The sequence below is a fragment of the Ixodes scapularis genome, unplaced genomic scaffold (assembly GCF_016920785.2).
Source record: "Ixodes scapularis isolate PalLabHiFi unplaced genomic scaffold, ASM1692078v2 PGA_scaffold4__175_contigs__length_147842914, whole genome shotgun sequence".
In the NCBI taxonomy this organism is placed as follows: Eukaryota; Metazoa; Arthropoda; class Arachnida; order Ixodida; family Ixodidae; genus Ixodes; species Ixodes scapularis.
Genome location: NW_024609879.1, coordinates 10,937,003 through 10,950,908, shown reverse-complemented (window position 1 = coordinate 10,950,908; position 13,906 = coordinate 10,937,003).

Below are 13,906 nucleotides of genomic sequence, written 5' to 3'. Positions count from 1 at the left end.
CAGAGCACCGAAGGATGAACCGGAGGAAGAGTACAACGAGGCGCTGACGAAGACCCGATAGCTCATTGAGCGAACGTTTGGGCTCCTCAAGTCCCGATTCCGGTGCTTGGACAAATCTGCTGGAGTATTTCAGTACAAGCATCAGATCTGCTGCCGCATCACTGTGGCCTGCGTTGTTTTACACAACCACTGCACGCGCCACCATGTGTCCCTCAACGAACCACTAGGTAATATAATAGGCCTTTTTCACAATTTAAGCGCTCCTGGTGGCAAGGCACCCTTGGGGATTTGGGGTTTAAAACCCCAAATAGGGGTTTTAAACCCCTATTTGGGGTTTAAAAAGACCAATATGACTGTCGAAATGTGCTATGCTACTACTTCTCCAATGCGTAAAGAAAAATTTAGTTTTATGTACGCAAGGCATTGCAGAGCACCAGATGGCACACACAGCAGTTTCCCACTGTGAGCTAAAGTTATGGTAATGTCATTTATGCAGAGGGTTTTGTGAGCTCGGTTTGTTTGTCCACTACTGTTCACGACATTTTGTCGCAACCAAATGCATTGCTTGCATTACTCAAATATGCACAAATTTATAAAACCGTAGGCATTGCTGAACACGGTACACCAGCAAAACTGAAAATTTGTGTCTGTTGTGTCCACAGCGAAAAAAGAATCAGCAACAACTGGGAAAGTAGGAAGGTCATGGTGCATGATTGCTCAGGAAAGCCAATTATTATATTCCTATTTCATTGTATACGGCATAAACTGTCGTTTCAGTCATTCTGAATGCGATGAACGTAAGTGTCTGAACCAGGCCTCGTGTAAACAAGCAAGCTCGGCGTTTGAACATAGCGGTTGTTACAGCATATCTTGTCTTCGTTGCAGATAACCAACATAGCCAACAAAGGGTGACTGCAAGCCTGGGGTCTTTAATTTGCACTAAAATGCTCATCTAGATTGAAACAGGCAGAGGTGGGAATCAACCCCAGGATTCTAGGATTCTGCACAGATAAATGTGCAGAATCCCAGAATCCCCAATGATTGCACCTATCAGGCAGTATCCAGTCACCCGACATCCACAGCTCTCAAAAATAATCTCACATGGGAACAAAAGTGTATGGAAATGGAATAATTCCTATCTGTGAGTATGCATTTTGTCTGTGCCTTGGAAATCTATCTGCTAAAAGTGCTAAAAGCAAGGTACCCTTGAAGAGTTCCCGAGAATGAAGCCATTCCTTTCTTTGTTTACCAACTAACAGAGTTTGTGTAGTTGGGTACTAGCTAACACATTATATACAATATACAATTGACATTCTCTGAGCTAATATTACTAGGGAAGCTTTAATGATTCTTCTTTTGTTTGCAGTTGACTTGTCCGAGGACGAGGAGGAGGAAGAGGAGGAGGAAAAGGGGGATGACGACGACGACGACGACGGCGGCGTTTAACCCACAGCAGCAACAAGAACTCATATGGCACGACCCATGGCAGTGGGTGCATCTGTGAAAGATGCACTTGTTCGCCATGCTTTCACTTAAAAGGACAATGAGGTTGTTTTGATTTTTTTTTATAATGTGTGTTCTTGGAGATCTTGGGTCACACATGTGACAATGGTCTAATAAAGTTCCCCCCAGCGTCATGTGTTTCGCTCTGGCATTGTTATCAGCTCACTGGGTCATTATAGTCCGCTGTTATGCAAGGTACGCTGATATGGGGCGTAATACATCGTTTATTTCTTACGAAGACTTATCGTCAAAGTGTACATCATATTTGTGCGCCTTCAGCGACACCAGCTGCTTCTGCGTCGCAAGGAGCTGCTGCTCCGTTGCCAGCAGGCCCTGCTGCGCACTAACCAGCAAGTCGAGCTTCTCCGAAATTGCCATTTGCGACTTTAGGATGTCCTGGCCAACCTCGTCGTTGCTGCCTTGTGGGGTAAAATAAGGATGAAATTTTTGTTCACAGATTTCACACATGTGACATGTGCGCATACGGCACATTGATACTTTTGACCTATGTTGCAGGTGAAGAAAACCAGACTCTGAAATGCAGAAAAAGAATACATTTTTATATAAGCTTTACCAAAACATTCGGTATTGGAGAAAATGAGCCCTCAGCATGGCATATTTATCGGGACTGTTTTCGTTTACGTTCAGCTCATCACTTTGGTTTGCTTGTTGCTGCCATAGACGCATGCCCAAGCCCATCACCTGAGGCGAATGAGGGCTGACATCATTTGTCTAATGGAATGTAAATAGCACCGGACACTTCGTCGCCATGATGGTGACAAACCAGGCCGCAGACCAAACTAGACTTCACCGGCAACATGGGGTCGAATGTACCAACATGCCCTACTGACTTGCAAACTATTGTCTCGTCTTGTTGTTTTTCAGGATTTATTAGAATAAATTTCTTCGAGAAGTGGTCATGTTTAAGATTAAAAACATTGAACAGGAATGACCATCCCATTTTCCTAGCAAAGCTTGTTTGCAGTGCTGCGTGTTAACTTTGTGCTGTTTTAAGCACACTCACTCTGTCGAATCGTTGCGGGAGTGGTGGCAGGTCTCTCCGCAGTTGAGGCACTTGCAGCCCTCGCAACTGCAGCTCTTACCGCTGCAGGCCGGGCTAACCCAGGTCGTGCCGATCCTGGTCTGGGATCGGCACGACCTGCCATATCAAATGTACCTGATTATATCCAATGTAAACTTGGGTTTATATTGAATATAATGCCATGTGAGACTTCAAATATCTGTAAAAGACTTCAACAACACTGTTAGACTAAAAAAGTAATCTTTTTGTTGCCACTGACAATGCTCGATACTGCACAAAAAGCTATCAAAAGGTGTTCGACAAGTCCGAATGCCACGTTTTTTCGTAGTAAAATGGTATGAAATAGTAACATATTATCAAGTGATTTATGACTAGATTTCCACATGCATTAATTTTCTTTTGGAGGACCAGACCTGAAACACTGCTCTGAATCTAATTACATGCTAACCGTACCATATATTTCACATGCTAAATCCAAACATTTATACATCAACACTCGACCGTATTGTGATTCATAATACTCACTCTGGTTGTAAAGGTGCCCACATCTTCCAAGCTGTAAATGGAAAAGACAAGAGCGCCTTTAGCAATCACTTGCACCTGTATATCTCACTCCCTCACTGATCAAAATAAGAACTGATTTTGAGTGCACGGGCCAACCTTGGTCTGGAGCGCTGCTGGGTCCTGGTCCCGGATCCGCGACGAAAGCTGAGAGTACCATGATTATGCCAGGATTCTGTAACAAGCTGAAATATTGTGAACTTACAAATGGGTGAAATAAACACCGAGCCGCGGTCAGTGGCAGCTGCTTGGGATGGTTCCCGAGCGTTTAGAATGTTGAAAAGCAAATTGGATCACTCTTAAGACGTCGCAGTTTTTGATGGCTGCTAATGCCAGCAATGAGTGTCAATCGCATAATGAAGCCTACAAGTCCTTCCCGCAGCCGCGCGCTTGAACGCCAGCACTTCGGGCATTGATGAGCATTTAGCATTTACCAGACTGGCGTGCTGGGCGCACTTCTATATCGAAGATCCCTTCGATGCCCACGAGGGCATCTTCACTAAGGAGGCCTATGACACGCTTCTCGGCCTCCATCAAATCGGGTTCTCCTGGGCCACCTCCCGTGGCGTTCTGGCTGCGCCGGACTGCAGCTGCTATGAGTCGCGACAACCTGGAATGACAGTGAGCTCTACACTACATACGTTAGTAAAGAGTGTAGAAATCGACCTTACCGCGGATTTTGTTGGCACTCTTGTAGTAGGCCCACTTTTTTTTTACATCGGCAACCTCACGCCGGATTCCTGACACCGCGAAAAGCGTCAGCGTGATACGTTCCCACGCCCGCCGCTTGGCTTGGGAGCCGTGCGGGCCGTCTCCCTTCGCTTCGTTGGCTATCTTATTTTCTTTATAGCCGTCCACCAAGGCGGTGATATCTGGCTCTGTAAAAATTGGCATCCGTAATTTCTTTGGTGCCGACATCGTGAAAGATCGTACCAGACAGCCTCTATTTTGTGACAGACGCACGTGCCCTGCAGCCCGCCGTGAAAACGACCTCTATTATTGGCTGATCAGGTTGCTGTAGACGCTGTGGTCACAGCATCAGCCCGCTCTCGCTGTGTTCGGAGATGGGCGAGACACCGGAAGTCGTCGTTGGCCCACGAAAGAATTTTGCCTTCCTCCTCTCACTTAAGAACGCGTTCGTGAATACCGATTTCTCCTCTTCTTACGGTGTTCTTAACTTACGAACTTCTTAGCTAAGCCTAAGAAGCTCTTCGTGAATCTGGCCTCAGAAATTCATCTTAAGCACGGTCAAGCACGTGCCGAACTTGTTATTCCGATGGCCAGTTTTTCGCAATGGGCGTTTTCCAGAGTTTTCACGGCGCATGCGCAGCAGCAGCACTAGCCAGGAGCCCGACAATTTCTGTATCTTTGTGCGTCCGGCTTGGGACTGCAGGAGGCAGCGGTGGTCGCGCGTTTCGAAGTTCTCCAAGTTTTCCGACATGCCCCAACGCTGTTGCCTTTTCGACGGCAGCACCGACATCAAGCGTTGTCGCCGTTTAAGTTTCTTTAGGTTTTCTACCACCAGACTACACTGCACGAAGGGGCAGCTGCGTATTGTGGCGATCTGGCGAAACACTGTTGACGGCGATCGTAAATTCAGCCTTCAAAGCACTCCCGTGTTTCAAGTTGCCACTTGAAGAAATATTATATTTCAATACGTTAGCATCAGCGCCCTGGTACAAGCGCTGACCTTGAGCTGTTTCGAGAACACGTATTCAAAGTTCGCAACCCCGCCACGGGATGGCGTTAGAGCGCCAGGTAACAGCTAGCAGCCGAATATTGCCGCCGACGTCCCCTTTCGACCCGGTCTCGCAGCGCCCCTCCTGCGTCCCGATTACACCGTATCCCTATTGGCCCCCACCGCACCTCGGTTACTTAGTTGTTGCATACCGCAGCCGGCGTGCTGCGCTTTCGACGCCCTGGGAAGCTCCTGCCGCCGGCTTTGAAGATTTTCGTACGCAGACGGGAAGCGGTTCAGTTCTTCGACCTGCTCCGCCGCTCTTGACGCGCAGTCGTCTTAAGCGCAATCCAAACCAACGCGTTTTTGTGCGCGCCTAGGCCGTGCGCTTCCCGGAAATTGCGCAGTTCGTGACGTCACGCTGATTCCTTGCGCCTCACGTGCGCGCATAAAAAAGTTGGATGATTTCAACTTTTTCTGAATGCGGGCAAAAGCGCGCTGTGACGTCGTAGGGCGTTCCTCTCCCGGCCAGTCGGTGGAGGACACTATTAGCCCCGAGAGCGAGCACAAGCGTCGCTGCGGTCGCAGCGCCCTGATTGGGTGAAGTGTGCCGTGAAGTCACGGCGAGGAGCGCTCTCCCGGTTCATTCCCGATTTCGCCTTGCCCCTGTCCTCGTACATTCGCTTTGGAGATGGTAACATTCTGTTCCATGCCGCAATGCACGTCTCGAGAAGAACCCGGTGTCAGTTTCCACCTCTACCCAAAGTCATCGAGAAAAAAGAAGGAATGGATGATTAAATTAAGAATGGAGAAGGCGCCGTCAGCGTCGATTGTTGTGTGCAGCAAGCACTTCGATGAGCAGGACTTCGTCTACCCGGTCTACAAATCTCTGGGTAAGTCCGACACAGGTGCGACGCGTACATTCTGTGAGCCCGTAGTCCCATTTAATTTTATATCTAGGTTACAAGTACCGAAAATTGTCGCCGGAGGCAATTCCGTCGCTGAACCTTCGCGTGCGTCCCCACGACACAAGGCGACCGGGGAAGCGGCTGCGAGACGCCGGCGTAAGTGTTTATAAAGTTCTGTTCCTCGCACGCTGATGAGCTAGCATTGACGTTTATCTCTCACTGGAATTTGGAATGGCATTCATGCCGGGGGCTCTTGGACGAGCGGCGATGTGCTGCAACCCCTACGTGCGCGTGCCGCACGCGCACAACTCGCCGGTTGTGCACGTCCTCGTTCTGAAACTTCCAGATGCCTGCCTGTACACGTGCGTGGTAGGGGTGGAACTCGGACACCGTGGACTGGCTGGGTCACCCATGCGCTTATTTTTGATAGAGCACGAGCACCAACTAGAAATAGCGTTCCATGGTAACCAGAAACGATACTGTAGCCCCCTTTTTTTTTTCGTTACGGTGCCTATAAATTTTGCGAATTACGCGAAATTTAGGGGCAAGCGAAATACCGGCCTCTAGAAGCACTGCATTGCCTCGTCCAGAATTTGCGAAATTTAGTGGTCGCAAATGTCTCTTTGCCCGATCCGTAAAAAAATGGGGCTGTGAAAATCAGAAGTTTTACAGTAGTACAATTTCGCTCAATTCTTAGTATCAGTGTTATTTGACATAAGTAACTCAGTTCAGTATGTTATCCTAACGGCTACATTGTACATTTCCCTGACCAAATTGCATTTTTTTCTGCCTTGTTTATTACGCCACTCATGTTACTTCTCCTTTTGTATGTATTTTCTTTACCTTGGCTTGTTTACCGTTGGCATACTCGAAGTAGGCACCAGTAAAAGTTCAATGTAGGTCAGCACTGCTGTCTGTTAGTTATCTTGTACTTTGTCGGTGACTGTGCGCTGTGCGTGTTTGGCGAATGAACTACCAACTAGCCGAATCATCAGCATTAGTTAAGCGCCATTTTAATAAATTTTAGAGCGCAGCTCTTAGGGGCTCGTTTCCGGCTTGGGCGGCGTTGGCGTCGCCGTTGGCGTCGCCGTCGGCGTAACCGTGAGGTCACGTGCCCCCCGAGGTCACGCGACCCCCAGAAGTCACGTGACCCCCTGACGTCACGTGACCCCCATAAGTCACGTTACCCCCTGAGGTCACGTGACCCCCTGAAGTCACGTGACTTCGGGGGGTCACGTGACCCCCTTGAGGTCACGTGGCCCCCTAAGGTCACGTGATCCCCTGACGTCACGTGACTTCTGGGTGTCACGTGACCCACCCAGGTCACGTGACCCCTTCAAGTCACGTGACCCCCGAGGTCACGTGACCCCCTGAGGTTACTTCCCTTAGCGAAAAACCAGGGCTCTTAGAGTATACTTTATTTGCACTTCCAGAAGTATGCTTGTTGCTCTAAATTGGCCGGTTTTTAGTATACTTCTGACGCACTTCAAAGTAGCATTTCGCCATACTTTTAGTATACTTCTAGGCATACCTGTAAGAGGCATTTTAGTATACTTCTTACGCACTTCAAAAGTAACATTTCGCTATACTTTTAGGATACTTCTAGGCATGCCTGTAAGAGGCATTTTAGTACACTTCTTACGCACTTCAGAAGTAACATTTCGCCATCCTTTTAGGATACTTCTTCTAGTACACTTCTCAGCAGAACTGTAGTATGCTTTTATGCAGGCCTTTAGTACTATAAATATTACCCCGGATTAAATTTGGAAGCAGGCTTTCAAATATAATCGGGGGTACACTTAATAGAACTTTTAAAGCATTTCACCAATTTATTCCTGACCAATTCCAGATAAGAAAAGTAGAAAATTATATTGATTTAGCAATTGCAGTGGTTTGCAGTTATCGAAACTGAAATGCATTATGTTACAGGCTTTAATGTAGACGAGTTCAAAGTGATGACAAATTAAAGTAAGAAATTTTTATTAAACAAATATTTTTTTCAATATAATGAACACATGTTGCCTAAAACAAACACTTACGATGGAACAAAAAACGTAATACTTTTAGTGGCTTACAAATATCACAGATGCACTTAAAGCTTTATAAACAAGCTCTTATTAGAAGAAAAAAATAATTACAAACTATCATGATGAAGAAAAACGAGCAAAAATAGTATTGCACCTGTTAATATAAAACCTACAATATTTATCATCTACCATGACTGAAGTAACATCACCTACATGACTGAAGTAAAATGAATGAAAAAAGTTAATGCACTTGTTAAATAAAATCTAAATTAATCGCTAATCAGATTTAAGAGAAAAAAAAAGCCAATGCGCAAAATAAATGAAAATGAAAGCTAATTTTTTTTTTTTTCATTCTGCAGTTTTCTTTTGTGTGTTGGAGGCTTTGTTTTGAGTGTAGGAAGCATTGCTGCACTTCCTTTACAGGTATTCTTTCACGGACTTCCGAGTTTCTCCAGGGAATTGGCAGTAACAAAAGCTGAAAAGAGAAGACAATAGACAATTAAGGAACTTGCCTTAAGACTCCATATTTACTTAATACTACTTAAAATTATACTTCAGGTCCACATAATTTTAGAAAATTTCACAAAAAGAAACCAACAACAAAAAGTTAATAATCTAAATATATTGAGCACGGGGACCAATGACTATGTTTATTGGCAACTGTGAAATATTGCTGCTGTGAAATAATGTAAAACAAGGCATTTCGTCAATTTGCAATGCATTAAAGGGATCATGAAACAAGTTTACTGTGGAAACAGTCTGGAGCTCGTTACTTTTATTTCTTTTACCTTATCACAAGTACGAGAAAACACACCGTGATCCCTCAAAATGTCGCGAGTGCACTGCGTAATCAGAAAGGAAAAAAGGGTCCATTTTTCATCATGCAGCTTATGGTGGCCACAGGAACTACTGGCTTGGCGCCAATAGTGGTTGAGTTTGCGGGTTGAGCAGGTATCTGCCCAATTTGAAGCTAAGGTTTTTATAAAAGTTGTCATTCACTCATTTGGCCCCCAATTCATGTCACACGCACGTGACCTGGAAAGGACTCTAAAGGTTGAGGGGCCCCCCAAGCTTAAGTCTATTTAATGTTTTTAATAAAACTAGTGCACCTTGGAAAAAATTGTTTTCTGATCTTCACTGCACATGCGATGGTGAGATACTGCCACACTTACTTGGCCGAAGTCTGAGGACTATTTCATAACCCCTTTAAAAGCCTGCAAACATAACATTCTTTGTGACAGGGACTCTCAAACTTTCTGACATCAGCGAACAAAAATTTACTAATGTTATTGTTAGCCGAGGAGCCCCTTCCACTCTTGGCATTGTTGCAATTGAGTGTATGACAATGGTATAGGAACGATTGAGGAAGTTCAGGTGCTGAAAGAACCCTCAGTATACTGTACTAGGAACCCTGTTCGAGAACCAGTGCCTCAGGATATTTGGCTAGAAAGTCGGAGATAGCGTAGCTAGACAATAATTTTAAACACACAGATGACCACATTTTTTTAATTTTGATTCTGACATCTATTTTATATTATAATTCAGGGTTTACTGATATAAAACCAACTGAGGCCATACTGTACCAAACAATTACTTTAAAAACAACTGAACAAGCTGAAAGTTTTTGAAAGATTCAGCAGCCTAAAGCTGGGGTAAACAGTCAGCTATCTTCAGAAAATTGTACACAAAAGTAAACAATACTGAAGTTTCATTAAGTTTAATCGCTGATATAAATCGATGATCAAAATTAAGCAGAAGGAACATCAGAGTGAATTATAATCTAGGCAAAAATTAAAGTATGCTAGAACTGGGGCACATTATTGCAAACCAGAGGTGTAGCGCAAGACGTAATGACACAAAAAGACAAATACCTCCCCCAACATAAGCCAAAAAGAAACAACCATCCATGAGTACCGAGACACAAGTCCAATGGTGACCAGACAAAAGCTCACCGGACAGAAGCTCACCCGTTTTTTTCTTAGACCCACACAATAGCTCACCCCCTTTTTTTTTGGCTACCCGGTGAGTCACGAGCTGGGCCAAAGTGCGGACGCAATGGACATTGCACTATTTTTAGAAGAAGTGGTACCCCATCTCATGCAACGGTGTCGACAGGTAAGCCATAACAGGCACAGAAGCAACGATTTGGGACAAAAATTTAGGTCACCAAAATGAGTGGAGCTGAAGCTGATAAGATCAATCTGGGTTGACTCAAGGTATGCCACAACCGTCTGGAAAATATTTGCAAGGGGCTCCAGGTACACCGAGATCTACCAAGACTGCTGGAAACAGCCTGTACGGGACTGCATTTCCTTCTAACCAATCGAAAAACTTGTTTCCAGTCTAATCAACAAACCATGTGCCTATCAGATTTAATTCATTGTTGTGTTTTAGTGTCGCACGCATGCACCTAAGTTGTCTGCACTCGTGTTAAGACCAACATGAAATTTTCACGTGGTGAGCTTTTGACCGGTGAGCTTCTGTCTGGTGAGCTTTTGTCCAAGATTTAAGTCCAATATATGTCAAGAGTAAACTTAGTATTTGTTCCTGTTAAGTTTGATTGCAATAGTGCCTTGCCATTTCCTCTTTATGGCAATTTACTCACCTATCAAGTCCTTAACTCCCTTTTTAGGAAGCTTTCCCTTCATTGCCGACCCCGTAAGGCAGCAGTTTGTCAGGGCCTCAGTTTCAAATACCATGACCGCGAGTTCCTGAACGTAAATGGATGGCTGCTTCGTGTCGACATGCCTCAACTGCGCTTCAGGAAGCGCAATGTCTCCAAAGGTTATCTGAAACATAAAAATAGAACCAAATACGGTCATTACATCCATATGAATGCCTTTTAGATGAGCGCATGTGCACGAATGGCCGTGACATGCTGGTGGTAAGGAAGTGTTTGATGAAGAGAGCTAGCTAATAGTAAAGAGGGTAATAAGGCTAGTTTGAACATTTACTATATAAAGTCCACTGGTCAGGCTAGTCACCATCACATTGGCGCAAAGCATTTTTGTTTAATAGGGCGATTGATGCCTCACTCACACGCTTTTTTCCTTTTTCCCAAATTTCATATGCTTCATGCAGTTCTCTGCTTGTTCTGTCATTGTATTTGCGAGAATCTTAACATAATGCAATACCGGGGAACAGAGGCATCTGCTGCAGTGAATGGCGAGGTGGCCAGACAGGCTGGCCGGCGTGGCAGCCACATGCTCACGGGCAGGGTCATTCCCACATCTGGCCCATATACACTGCCCCTCACAATATTGGTATCTGATACACAACGCCCAAAACACACCCAGCAATTTTATCCTTGTGTTTTATGCTGCAAGGCTAAGACGGCGGGGCTTGGGCCTGTTGATTCTGTGGCAGAGCCAAGCCATCCTATTGTGTGCCGAAGACATCACAGTAGTGCGGTACCGCTGACCGACTTCCTTGAATTGTGTGACACTGAGTGTACATACCTGCCAACCTGTGGAATTTCAAATTCATAAAAGTCGCGCGGCTGCGGCCGGGGGGGGGGGGGGGGGGGGGTTACGCGAAGCGATGTGCAGCTTAATGTCAGCCTGGCCAGCGTGCGAAACGCTTACATCACACGTGTACGTGCTACACAATCCAAACTTCTCTTGCTTTTTGGGCGGCATGAAGCACGGAAATTTCGACGTGTAGGACTTCAGGAACACCTGAAAGTACCTCTTTTGAGGTTTCGAGTTCGGCATTGCGCCGCGAAGCCACAGTGACAAGGAGAATGCTACAGTTACACGCGCAACAAACACAGACGCCATACTTTTTGCCTCGAAACTGGCCGAAACAACGAGGCCCCAGCAACGTCTGAACACGCCGAACCAACTTGCACCTCTGCACCGCCGAACACACGAACAAAGGCTTTGAGCTTTGGATTGGTTTTCGATTCGTGGCCACCGGATAGACGGATAGTAAAAACCACGACGCTGCTGTGGACGGTACCTATCGCCCTCTTGTGGCAATACAAGATACCACCAACAACGGAGTTACAAAAACAACAACAAAAAAAATAAAAAAATTTTTTTGTAAGATTTGAAGCAAGATTCGTAAAATCGTAAAATTAGTCCCAATTTGTACATTTTACGAAAAATTCGGAAGAGTTGGCAGGTATGAGTGTAAGTATGGTACCACATCTGGTCTCACATTGGGCCTCTCACGAGCAGGCTTGTTTATGCCTCAACTTTATTTAACAAGCTTTTGGCGACCTGAATTATACACATCTGCAGGTAGCTTGGTTCTGGATAAACAAACCCACTCGTGAGAGGTCCAATGTAAGACCAGCTGTGATACCATACCCTCAGTTTCACACAATTAAGGAAAGTCGGTCAGCGCCACCGCATTCCCGTGGTGTCCTTGGCATCCAATAAGATGGCTCGGCTCTGCCACAGAATCAACATCATAGAGCAGCCGTCTGAGCCTTGCAGCATAAAACACAATAATAAATTTGTGGATGCATGAATGAACGTGCCCATGAGCACGTGGCTGCCACGTGAGCTAGCCTGTCTGGCCACCTCGCCATTCACTGCAGCAAATGCCCCTGTTCCTTGGTGTTGCACGATGTTAAGATTCTTGCCAGATACAATGCCAAAACAAGCAGAGAACTGCATGAGGAATATGATATTTAGGAAAAAGGAAAAGAGTGTGTAAGTGGGGCATCAATTGCACTATTAAACAAAAATGCTTCGCGCGAAGTGATGATGACTAGGCTGGCCGAAGAGGCCTACATAGTAAATTGTCTTTCCAAATAAACAACAGTTGCGAGTGTGCCAAGGCTAATAGTAATCGATATTATTGATTATTATTAGCTATATTCCTAACAGCCATGCAAGTGTCCCTTTAAGAGAACATGCACATGGACTGTAGTAAGTGCCTCCAACTATAATTACGCTTCACTCTGTGATTGCAGCCTCCGGAAGTTCTGAATTGGCAATCTTGCAGCATGCAGCAGTCGACTGGGGAAGTGTTATCGAAACTGAAGAAAACATCCGCTGTCGAGCACATTCCAGGCTTGATCTGCGTCGTTTATTAAAGCAGTTTTCTGATTGTTTTTTTTTATTTTGAAAATGCTAGTCCTTAAAGGCAACGCCCAGAAATTTTCAAGAAACTTCTACACATTATGCGATCGAGAATGAAATGTGTCCCACAGTGGATACAGTAAAACCCCAATTATGCGTCCCCGGTTTATGCACAACTGGACGAGTCAGCAGAAACTCACTGATTTCTTTTGAAGTTCCAATGTGATAATAAAGATTGATTGGCACCTCTATTACACAATTTCTAGGTTACATTCATAGTTGCATGAGGGTTCTAGCTTCTTCAGATTCCAGCAGATTATCAGCTTAAAGGCTGTTTGGAAGTTTTGTATGTCTTTGACCCGTAACTGTTGTTTTTTGGATTATCCAATGTTGTCGCGCAGTCTCCTGAAAGTCACATAATCGAGGCACCACTATATCCTCCAGCTTTGAAAACGCCTCAACCGATTGAATGCTGCGCGCCCTACAGTGGCTGAATGAGAACTTCCGCTGGCCGCATTCGTGGAGTGTGGCAGCATCACTCGGAAAATCATCGAAAGATAGTGGTGAACCTAATACACTATTTCCATCCAGTTCCCAGAATTTAGAAGGCGTGCGTAGAGGCAATGAGGGATATATCTGTTGCAAAAATTGTTCCCTGGGTTCTAACTGAATTATATTTAGGTTATGAAAATGATCAGCAGAAAGCAGTCCTGACATTGTTGGGATGGCCTAAGCCTGCATAAACAGACACCCCATATACAGCATCTAATTAAAAAAAAGAACCTTTTAAAAAAGAGGACGGGTCTGCTGAAACCTTGCAAACCACGAACAAAGCAAATCACTGAGATTTAAGGACACGACAGAAACAGAGACAACACAAAACAATTCAGAAATGAAACCAACAATACGGTTAGCACTGTTTGAAGAACCATTACCTTTCTATGCCTCAACATTGCTAAGCTTCTTCCATAGATTCCAATGCTTACCTCTTCGCACATCCTGGTGGAATGTGGAAACTTAGGCCTCACATTAAAAGGTCAGTAAGTATAGCTATGGTTCTAATAGTTGAACCTCTCTAATAGGCACATTTTTTGCTAGAACATATGGTTCGTTCACACTTTTAAAAAGCAGTCTTGCTGCCGACCGAATTTGGT